We start from the raw sequence: 12,297 nt of genomic DNA, 5'->3' as shown, positions 1-12,297 counted from the left end.
GTCGGCTGGTGTACTGTGACCCATTAACACTGTCTCTGTGATACTGCAGAAGCAGGAACAGCTACAGCCTAATCACTTGTGGAAAAACACCCCGTAGTCTTGTTACTGAGCAAGCTTTCATTTTTGTTTCTTTGAACTCTTTTTAATTAGGTATGGTGCCAAAAAGACAAACGTTTCCAGTGTCAGGTGATGCAACTGGTGTAACCCCTTATGTTGTTAGTGGGGCTACACAAAAATTCCTCCTCAGTGTTCATCACAGAGAGAGAGAAAGAGAGAGAGAGAGAGAGAGAGAGAGAGAGAGAGAGAGAGAGAGAGAGAGAGAGAGAGAGAGAGAGAGAGAGAGACAGAGAGAGACAGAGAGATACAGCAGATCTGGCTCATATGTAGGAGTCTTATGAAAGCTTATAGGAATGAGGTCAAGGGAGGGTAAAGCTTTATGGGACATAGAGGTACCAATATAAACTTTCCTGTTCTTGGGGTTAACTGCACTTTCTTCAAATACTAATAGCCTATAACTGCCTTGTGTGCCTACTAGTAGTAATCACCATAATGAATAGGCTTTTTTCCAGAAGAAACGTTTGGATAACCTTTTCAGTTTATTATTAATGTGGCCATGATGACTTCAAATTGCTTTTGGTAAACATAAGGAGAAGTAGGCATGTTGTCTTGGCTTACAACCCGGCACTAGGTTAGCTTGACTGTTAGTTTCATCAGACTTAAGAGAAGCGATGTTAGAAATGCTGTTATCAAATACTGCTGAAGGAACGTTATCAAATACGAAACGTCATTCTGTAATTGCGACAATATAAAAATAAACAAAAAAAATGCAGGCAAATACTGTAAACAAACACTGCTGTACTCTAAACAACAAAACGTGTTAATACGAACAAAATTAGATAAAACATTATTTACATTATGCTATATATAACGCGTATATAGATTCCATTCAATTCCGTGAATACTTCTCAATGTTACCATTTAGGAATTCCCGCCCCAATCAGGCTGTTAGGAACTCCCCTCAGGGCGTGCTCGGTTTGCAGCTCTCCTGGCACCCTGTCACTACGCAGAGTAGAGCGGCTCACTCCGCGGACGGGCGTTACGTTGCTGCATCAGAAAACACCGCGACTCGGGGATTGGCATGCTGTTGACAGATCAGAAATGAAAGTAGCGCTCAGGATATTCGTCTGCTTCAAATAAGCAACGGCAACTCGGACACCAAACTGAACCTGGAACACGAAGGTACCTGTTAGTCTGTAGAATGAGTATTTTACGGCTCACGATACTTGTCGTAAATCTGAGTGAAAGTTACGTGTGCTTGTCAAATGTTAATGCAGGTTACCTTTAGAGACTGTTGAAGGCAAAAGTTTCGATCCACTTGTTCGTCGAAATAAAGCGTTGAGATAAGGTAATCTTAATTCTCTACGTTCGGTAGCCTATATATTTTTGGTTCGCGCTGACGGTTTACCACTCCCAGATTTGTATCAAAAAACGCTACCCGATTGGACTTTTTCACCTTCTCATTGTAACAAAACCTGTGGCACGTTGAATGATCGGAAGGGAAGGGTTCCTCCGCTGACTGATATTGTCTGAATTAAAGAGCTGCATTCATCCAGGCGGTTCAGCGATTCAGACTTGCATCATTCTAATGATTAATGCTCTGCTAACCCACTATCAACAGTGAAAAGTTTTTTCGGCTTCACCGTTTCTCCTTTTAATATACAAATCCAGAAAATTGTTTTTATTTCCCTTGTTTGATTTTTGGCTTCTCCTGTATTGTTCTGGAAGCAGTAAAGAAATGATTGTGCAACTGGCTAAAGTTTGGATTGTGAAAGAGGAGCTGATTCTCTGAAGCGTTTGTGTTGATTGCCTCCTTTCTGTGCTGATGCACCGTTTAAATGGTCTTAATGCTCTTTGCGGGCAGCGAAGGGTTGCCCGCGTATAGCACTGAGGTAGATCAGATCTCCGTAATGTCGTCTTTATAAATATATCAGTGGGGTCTCTTCCCTGCGGGTGTGGTTTTGTAGCATGCCTGTGTCGAGGAGGGGAACCTTGGGGTGCGCGCTGCGCTTTGTCACGTGCTCTAGACAGAGGCTGAGAGCGCTGGACAAGTTACGGGATCGTTTCTTGTCAAATTAGCCCACAATAGTACCGTATGTGAGCAGTGAGGTTTGTTCATTTAATCGTCTGCTAAAGAGTCGTAATCGATCATTTTAGGGGTCCGTTGTGGCCTATTGTCTTTTTCCAATCTGGTGGAAAAAGAGTAGTGTTGGAAACATTCAGTACATTTGAAGTGGAGCTTTTCTGACTCTTCTCCACTACTGGTGGTCCAGGCTGGGCTCTGGGTAGCATCCACCTTCTACTGTATCGTGCTACTGACTTGAGCTCACTGCAGGCTACGAGGAGGCTTCCCTTATTGCTGTACTGAGGTTTTTTTTTTTTTGGTAGTAATGGTATGGGGTGGGGGAAGGTGGTGTAGGTTAGGAGGTCATGCCTCCCACAGTACAAGGCTGTGGTCTGCATTGTGGTTTGTTCTAGAAACTGGCTGTGTTACTTTTGGAACATATGAAAATGTAGGTATTGAAGTGGAGAAAATCACAGATTGCAGATCATACTTCTATTGTTAGGAGCAGAACTGAATAACAGACCAATTGTTTATGCACTGAACAAAGATTCTTCAGTGATATTGTTAATCTGTTATCAAGATTGAATCTAATATTATGGTATACACATTTAACTATAGTAATGCATTTATTGTCATATTAATATTTGCATATGTTGGTATCTTATCATATTGTCAGTTTACTGATGTATTGTAACATACTAACATTAAACACCTGTAGTCCATTCAAGTCATATTCATCAATCCATTCAGCACATGCAAATTTGGAAAGCCTGGGACTTAGTGTTTTTAACTGCAAATAGTGAAGAGTTAGTGTTTTGAAGTGTGGCAAACCTTTATCTTTTTGTGCAGGTAATCATGCCCACGGCAGGAACAGAGGGCAGTAATTAGGGCTTTTGGCAAGCTTTTGTATGGTCTTACTTGCAGTGAGTCTAGCTGACAAGAACCCTTTACTCGATGTGACTCATGCCCAGCAGGTTTGGAGACATGCTGTTGCACTCTTTCCTTTTCTCAATGCTTTATTTAGTCAAAGCAAACCTTGTAATTTTGCAGATGCTTTGTTTTGCTCCATACAGTCTATTTTTGAATTCAATACTTGCATCTTTTTGGTTAAGAGATCTTAGAAGTTTGTGGCTCAGAGAAGCCACTCCCCCAAAACATGGCAAATTGATGAGCTTTGTATCAAACTTCCTACTTAAGCTTGTTAGGATTCTGTAACAGAAGTGCTCAGTCATTGACACAGAGGCTGTTGTTCATGTAGAATGGTTGTCATTTGTGATTTGAATGGTCTCAGCAAATGCAGGACAAGCAAAGACAGCTGCAATTAAGTGTCTCTCATGTAGTCCACACCTGGACAAGATCCTCGGGAACAGCAGACAGCTCTGACCAATAAACACACACACACACACACACACACACACACACACACACACACACACACACACACACACACACACACACAGACATACATACATTGCCATATCACTAACATCTAAATTTCCCAATTTCTACTGATTTGTGTGTGTGCAGAATATTGTTTCTCAAAGTTTTCCAAATAAACCAAATAAAATGTAAATAAAAAAGATTATAGCATACATGGGATTTTGTTGATCAGTCATTTAAAACTGCTCACCTTTCAGAATATGGTCATATTGCCCACTCCTGTGTTTATACAGTTTAAGCATTGTTTAGCATCTACACACTGTGATACCTCCTAGGAATCATCCAAATGTGATCCAAGTGTGTGAGATGGAGGAAGACCCTGTTCTGAGTTCGCTGTTGCAGGAAGAGTTCATTGTATTTGTGAAGCTGCAGCTCTAACAGGTCTATTGAGCTGTGTGGCTTCTGGATTGTCCTGTTGTCATTCAGCTCAGTCTTTGCGATAAAGCCATTGTGGCTAAGGGGATGAATATTGACTTGTAATTTTGCTACAGAAAGCGAGTGTTGCTGACATTTTTTGCTGTTATTGGAAGTCTGTTGCCAACATCGGGAAAATGTGTTGCTTCAAAATATATTAAGCTTCATGCAAAAATGTTTGCTAACCTTGTTGACTTTTCAGGACACAGCCAAAATATTGCCTTCTGTGCTAGCAGCTTAATGTGTGTGTGTGTGTGTGTGTGTGTGTGTGCCACATTAGGATCTGGCATAGGCTAAAACAGCAATATTTATGCATTACGTTAAAGCTATGTCACTTATTTATGACTTGTTGAACAGCTGTATCACCTGTCACTGGGCTGCTTATATATACTAAGGCATAATTACAATCTAAATGAAAACTATAAGTCAAAACATTATTTCATGTGTGCAACATGTTCTAGGCTGTACATGATTCTACCCAATCGTCCACTAATAAGGCATGTTTATGGAAATTCAACTGAAGTTGAACAGATTTTTAAAAAATAATAATCTTAATTTGATCACAGTGTTTTTGATCATTTGTATACTATTAAAAATGTTCATCCCCAGGCTTATGGCAGGTGCTTCAGTAAAAAAGCTGTGTATGAAGTGTGCACGCGTGTGTGTGTGCGTGTGCGCGCGTGTGTGTGTGCGTGCGCGTGTGTATGTGTGTGCGTGCTTGGTCATCAAGCCTTTTCTCTCCTCACACCTCCCTTTCTCTAACCACCTTTAAAGACTTGAGATGGACTTAATTATGCTGGAGCATTGATCCATTTCCAAGTCACAGACTAAGGGACATTGGATGTAGGAGTCAAGGAGGGAGGTAATGGAGAATTTGAGGAAAAAAACAATAAAAATAGACACTTCTGGAAACATTTCTGATAATGTGGCATTCTATTATTCTGTTATACAATAGAAGTGTGAAAGTTTAAAAAAAACTGTAAAATGTAAAACAGATTTATTACTAAGAAGAAAATGCAGTAGATCACAGCCCATTATACACTGGAGACTGATGGTTTGTCTTTCCCACACTACAGAAACAGCAGAGACAGAACCAGAGAGGAAAGCCAGTCTAAGCTGTCAGCGTTCTCTAAGCTAATGGAGAAGGAGAGGTTTCTTACAGGGCGCAGTGGGATTACAGCAGTTTTACAGTCGCTTTTTGTTATGGGCAGTGGGGGCACTTTGTTTTTTAAATGAGCAGCTCTGGCAACTTGAAGAATTATTACTCATGCAATGTCTTTTTTTAATGAGCAGCTCTATGTACATATGACAATAAATTACACCACACTCTGCACTGTAGTGTCTTTCTTCACCTTTATCATGGTAAAATTTAATTTGGGATTGTGTGGTTATAAGAGGAATTAACTGGTTTATTATGGAATTGTTTTGAAGGTTAAAATGTCTTGGCTGGAAACTGTCAATCCACTTAAAGTGGTTGGATAAGACATGCTGTTCTTTATTTATGATTGTGTGTGTGTGTGTGTGTGTGTGTGTGTGTGTGTAGCTGTGTGTGCATGCGTGTGAATGATACACCTATGATATTTAGTTTTGGCATCTATTTTAGCACCTTAGTGTACACAGGTGTTTCATGTATTGTGGTTTAAGTTATTCTCTCCAGTACCTTTTCTCCATCAGATGAAGAAAGAATTCCTGATGTGTCTGATGACACTAAGGCTGTGGAACTTCTTTAAAAAATGAGCATTGCCATAGTAACTGCCTGTCAGTTTTATTATGATAAGCTTATGGAATATAAATAGTATATAGTCTTATCTGTAACTTAATTCACATTTTGCTTAAGCCTTGAAGGTAAGGTTCTCAAGGCTGAAGACCAGTCTTTAGGCCAGTCTTTAAAGGTGCCAGTGTAGCACTGCCTGATACTCATGTAGACAGAGTGGGGAGGACCAGTGCCTTCTGCCTTCTGCGATGTTGCTGAGTTAGGAGGTTGATGACAGAGTGTAGTAGTTTGATTATACAGTATGTCATGCATTGTTTGATTACTGTTTTGCACAAAATAGATAAACACAAAAAGTGCACAAACACACATTGTGTGTGTGTGTGTGTGTGTGTGTGTGTGTGTGTGTGTGTGTGTAGGCACGCAAACAAAAAGGATAACATACAACAGATAATTGGTTAGAAATTACTGTTTTAATCATTTATACCAGGCAATCTTAATGGTACCGGGCTGATATGACTGAAGATTTTAGTTCCAACCAAGTAGGAACACAGATGAATCTGCTTGTTTAATCAGTTGTCGCCGGTCATCAAACAACTGATTTGTTGTATCGTGCTCCTGCTTGGTTGGGATGAGCTCTTTCTGGATAAGATTGCTTGCCCCTGTTCAAGAGGTCTGGAGGGCCACAACAAGATTTGTATTGAACCATGTCCTAATTTGGATGCCGCTGTAAATACTCAGTAGTCAAGTGTTGTGGGTCAGGGAGATTCCAGGCCTACCTCACACAATGCAAAACTAAGACTGCACAATTTAGTGTTTATTAGTTCTTTTCACAGTACTGGTCTTGGCAATTCTGATAGTGCTGAAAGTTCCAATTAAGTAACAAATACCTATTTTTATTGTATGTTGTGAGCAATGCTTTACCAATTTAGTTTTCTTTCATGCCATTCCCATGATCCACCATAAACAATATGTCATGGATGAAGGGTTTACCATTGCAACATACAAGGCATAACACAGTTTCACTGTGTAGCAGTGTAATCATAATAGTATTAAGTAGTATTTCATCCAAATCATGCAGCCCAGACAAGCCAGCATTTTGTAATAGCATCTTTTCCAGCCCAAATGTCTTGTTATAGATTACTGGTGGTCTGGTATTGATTGCTGGTGTCTTACAAATTGCTGGTTATTGCAGGTGGAGAAACTGGTGCCCATGTCCCCAGTGGGTCAAACTCAAGATGGCAGAACAAGGTGACTGGTCTTGAACCTAACACTAAACTGTCAGTTTAATATGATCCTGACTAGATACCTGTTTGCTAGCATTGTCGACTGTATTTGAGCTTGTATATGCCTCTGACTGATTAGTGCTGTGGTGAGAGGGCAGTCCTCTCCAGTAGGTCTGATGTGCATGCTGCGTTTGGGACCCTACACCCTGCTTCTCCCCAACTCTCAACTCGAGTCCTTATATAGGAATAAAGGCAGAGTGTACACATCTGTGCTTTTCTGAGTTTTCACACGTCTGGCTGATAAAGTCGGCAGAGCTGTGATGACTGAGCTATCAAAGATAACTTGAGCAAAGCCAGTGGCCTGCTGCAGATCTGTCATCAGCTTGTTACTGTGCAGGGAGGAACAAGGGATACCTTTGCTTTTAGGGGTACTGGAGTTTACAGTATGGACTATGTTATGTAATGTTTCTTTTAGAAAGAAGACTTGCACAGATGCTGCATAGAGGTTTTGTTTGATGTCTTTTGATGTCTTTGGAATGATGTAAGCATTATCTCAGCTTCCATTTCAGTCTGTGACATTAATCTGTTTATTCATCATTTAGACCATGGACAGCATTCTAATAAAACACTGGCCTTAGACCCATGTAGCACTACATTAATGTATATGTGCCCAGCAATCACATATCTTCACTACAGCTGTGCCTGTTCAGAGGTGATAATATTTAATCTGGTTCTATGACTCCACTCCTTAATATGAAGTTGCTTATGTTTACAGTTAACATTTTTTTGAAATCCAAATATTGTGGTTCTCATTCAAATAATCAAATAATCAGAATCAATAAACACCCAGTTTAATTTGAAAAAGAAGGTAAGCACCTTCATGAGCTGTGTGCTATGAGCCTTCTTCACTACTTCCAAGAGCCCTGTCCTGGGGGCGGAGTATGTTGTTATGTCCCACCCCTAGGCCCTCTCTCGCCAGCCCCAGGCGTGTGGAATGCAGCAGGCCTGCTAGATGGCTATGCATTGAGTGCTTGATTGTTGTGTCCTTGCTCCAACACTGCCTCTCTTTGTGAACTTCCCTCAGGCACACTGGAACATTCTTCCTGTGCCAAGTTCTCCAGAGGAAGAAATACAAAGGAAGGAGAGGAAAAAAACAAAGAAAAGGAGAACAAGGCTATTATGTTGCTTCAGTGATATGCTTTCTTCACTGGTCCTGTTGCGAATATGAATGTAAAAAGTAACTATTGTGCATTTGTTTTTAAGATGATGTGAAATGTGTTATATTTATGCAGTGGGAATGATTGAGCCTGATGGCTTTTTTGGAGCCATGAGCCGAACAACCACTGAGAGTAATTAAACAGTATGAGCTTTACTGTTGGGGACAGCTTCATATGGCTCTTGCGTTGGTCTGTGTTTATCATTTGGTCTGGTCATTACAGCATACGCTGTCAGGCCATGCAGACCCATGTTGCTTCCTGCTCTGTTCTCTTCCAGAGCATTGCTGTCATAGCCAAGCACAAAGTGCAGTGGATGCTAAACTATTTAGCACATGCAGGAGAAAAAGGCTCCTCTTCCAAAAGATGACCTTTTCCATCACCCACCCAGCTGTATTCCCCACCCCTACCCCTGCAGTCTCTCACAGTGACTCACTGCAAGTCCTGACCCTTGTTAATCTCTCTGTTTCCTCTTTTTTTCCATTCCACACCCCCAACATGTCTCCCCCCTTCCTCCATGTGTATAGCAGCATGATTTCCCGCTCTCACACATCTCATTCAGCTGATGAAAGGCATGGTAATTAGCTGCTGCATTCAGGTGTGTACAAGCAGGAAAACTCAGAGGGTGTTGGGGCACAGTAACCACCCAGCTCACCAAACCCCAGGAGCTGGGGTTTACCCTAGTGTTCACCCTAACCCACCCTAATCTATACAGGGTTAACCCTAACCCCAACCCCAACACTAATGTATGGAGTTAGCCCTAACCAAGCCCACAGAGATTAACGCAAACCCCAATATACCCCAGTCAATGGGATTACCTCAACCCAAATCGCAACCCAGCCTATATGGTTAACCTCAACAAAACATTCACCCCAGACCTTAGAGGGCAGTGGTATCCATAGGAATTAAAAAAAATGAAAGAAAACTACAATATCGCTAATAACATTCTCTTCTTTCTTCCAGTGTTGTATCGGGTTGGAATACCTGTGTAGATCAGGTGTCTCAAGCATGTTTAAAGTCATCCTCCCCTGTGAGCTCTATCAGTGCAGCATTAGTCCAGGGTCTCAGACTGTGTCCTACTGTACTATAAATACAGTCTCCATAAACAGTTAAATGTAAACTGCAAGAACACATAAAATGCTGTTATTTGAAATCCTAGAGCAGCTGCAGGGGGGTGGGTGAGCTTTAATGGCTACAGCTCTCCCCCACCCCTCCGCCCTCCCAGTGGGAAAGTTTTTCTCTTATGCTATTCCCTCCAGCTTTGCTGGCCTTTCTGGGGGAACAGAGACTACAAACAGGGTGGATCCCAGTGGAAGGCGAGGAGAAAAAAAGGACCAAACAAAACAACTCTTGTCACGTCTCACAAATGCAGTGCCTGTAAACCCTAATTGTGTTTATAAATATGACTTGTAATGAGCTGAGGTAGAGTGAGGTGGGTAAGTCAGATGTCAGGTGTGGCGGTCGGGTGTGATGGTCAGGTGTTAGAGCAGGGTATAAGAACTGTGTGTTAGGGACAGGTGGGGGAACTCTTTGCAGTAGTTGGGTGATATGACTGGGTGTGAGTGTTGGATATAAAGGATGGTTGTTAGAGCTGGTTGTGGGGGTTGGGTGTGGTGACTGGACGTTAGGGCTGGGTGTATGGTAGGGTGTAAGGGCTGAGTGTAGGAACTTTGGACTGGATAGGTGTGGGGGCTAGGTAACACCTAGTCGTTACACCTAGCCCTGGGCTGTGTATATGGGTAGGATGTGAGGTATGGGTGTGGGGATTAGTATGAGAGCTGAGTGTGTAAAGGGTGACTAGTCTAGAGAGGCAGCACTAATACTGCATCCTGTTGGCTGTGCGTTGAAGGTGAGCCCTAGGGGTAGCTGAAGGTGATCCCTGGGCGTAGCTGAAGTTCAGCACCCACTCAGGTTCCTGCCAAGGCCAAATTCCACAGGTCCTTCCTGACCTGACATCTATGCCAAGAGTCATGGCTGATAGATGGACCAAGCAGGGCTCAGACATTAAGAGAAGAATGTTCAATTCACCTCTTCCGTTGCAGTAATAGGAGAATGACTCTTATGGATTTGTTACTGGTAACAAGATATAAGATATTGTCCTTGTAGTCCTTTTTGCTATTTACCACAAGTGCTTCTTTTTTTGTTATAGAAGAACCACAATTACTTAAATACTTTATTTTGTAATTGGTTTGGATTTCATTTTTATTATTAATTGATATCCATGTTTAAATATTAAAAGGTCTGAGTCCATTAAGAGCTCTAATAGAGGATGAGCTCTTCTGTAAAAATTATTCTCACAACCTGGTGTACTTCTTGCAAAATGGAGAAATCATTGTTTATAACAAAGAAATGAAATTCAGATGTAAATTCAATGAGATGGGGGAGCGGATGGTGAGGGAATTCTGAGGCTCGGACAACATCTGAGGTGCATCTTCATGCAACCACAGACTACCTGCATCTAGATGGGGTCCTGACAAGAAGCCCAATGTTAGGAGTGAATACATGGATGGCTGAAACCAAAGCAAAAGCATTCCATAAAATGGCACTGTAGCCATGAGTGGAATGGTTCTGCGCAGCCCTGTCCAGTTAGCTTTTCGTGGCTGGTGTTGCTTTTATGCATCATGTCTGCAGCATTACAAAAATACATTGACACGCTTCCTTCAGGTTGCCTTTAACTAGTTACCATGGCTACAGACACTCTTTCTGCTGGTCAAGCAAAATGAGCAAAGTGTGTGTGTGTTCATACACCCCCTCCCCATCCCTGTCTTTCTCATTATAAAAAATATATTTTCATATTTCTATATATGCAAGTTTTAAAACATCAGACTTACAGATATGTGCACATGTATATACCAATAAATATATATCTTCAAAATATTTTGACCATGGCTCAAGAAGCAGAATTTTGGTGAATACCTCTCTTTTGGGTCTTCATACAGTACAGCAAAATCTGCAGTAACAATGGCTGTGTGCCTCCCTCCCTTGATATCTTTCTCCATAGCAGTGTCCCTCTTCCTCTTTCTTGGATTGGTAAAGAATGGAGTATAATAAATTGGTGATTTATCTGGGTACCTTTGTAGCAAAGTGCAGTAGGCTGATTCTTCTATTGGCTCGAGGAGAGAAGTGGTGGGGACAGTCTGGGGATGGTCACTCGTGATTTCAAGCATTTTAATCATTTTCATACTCCAGGCATTGCTGTATCTCCAGTAGCTTTTCGTTCATAGCCTGATACGCTGCTGTAGTCGTAGGAGAGTTTGGTAGCCAGAGAAGCCTACAGTCCTACAGCCTCATAACCGCACACTCTGTCTGAAGACACACTCAGTCAGGTCCACCAAGGCATGAGCCAAAGTGGATGTGCTGAAGCAGCGTCAGCCACCTGTTCCTCCAGGTCTGGAGCTTCAGTCTGCTGTTCTCTGCTAGTCAATCAGAAAAAACTGTGTATGTGCTGAAAAAAAGACAAATTATGCACATAGATTAAAAATATATATATATTGTGTACATCTTCAGGTAATAAAATAAAAATATATTTATTTTAATTAACCATTTAACTAATTATTAAAAAAAGAAGAGAGTCGTGTGCTGATTATGATTCCAGTATTGGAAACACCAAATGCGTATATTCAGATCCTAATTTCAAGTATGTTGTAATTATACAACAGAAAAATCATCGGAGACTGTGTATAATTATGTTTAGTTAACATGGTGCCCCTGAACATTGTGTGATTTTGTGTGCCTGTGCGTCTGTATATAACTGAGAGAAATGATCATACTGTATCATATATGAGTGGATTCCTTCCCTACTTAATTCATTATAGAAAAGTTTTTCTGTTGATCATTTTAAAAAAAGGTTATGAAGTCTGTTAGTGAGGAGTACGTCTAATTTGAACTGCAGTAAGGGAGTTAGTTGTGTTTTACCTGCAAAGACACTGGCTCAATAAAGCCCTCAGTGGTTAGACTAGGGTGGATCCCCTTACCACTGCCAACCTGGTTATCTATCAGCAAACATGAGTGTGAATGATATCTGTTGTGGTATTTATGGCTACAAGATTGTAGTGGGTCAATTCTCGGATTGCAGTTATTACCAGAGATTGGTGCGTGGTTAGTGCATGCACAGAGTAAACATCTCCAATTTATCAAAATATGTGATCACTTGTGATCCAGCAGAACACT

At 41.3% G+C, this 12,297-nt stretch overlaps 1 protein-coding gene across 3 annotated transcripts in view; it reads left to right on the top strand.

The window, feature by feature from the left end:
- The first annotated feature begins 1,056 nt into the window (after positions 1 to 1,056).
- ppp2r3a (protein phosphatase 2, regulatory subunit B'', alpha) overlaps positions 1,057 to 12,297 on the top strand; it is an 84,822-nt gene continuing 73,581 nt past the window's right edge. For all 3 annotated transcript variants that reach the window (XM_027008600.2, XM_027008602.2, XM_027008601.2), the window contains exon 1: positions 1,057 to 1,239. The gene's annotated coding sequence lies outside the window, so the exon portion shown is untranslated. The remainder of the gene's footprint in view (positions 1,240 to 12,297) is intronic.

Source organism: Electrophorus electricus, chromosome 15, assembly GCF_013358815.1.
Source record: "Electrophorus electricus isolate fEleEle1 chromosome 15, fEleEle1.pri, whole genome shotgun sequence".
Classification (NCBI taxonomy): Eukaryota; Metazoa; Chordata; class Actinopteri; order Gymnotiformes; family Gymnotidae; genus Electrophorus; species Electrophorus electricus.
The sequence above is the reverse complement of the archived record's forward strand: the minus strand, read 5'-3'. Positions and strand labels throughout refer to the sequence as shown.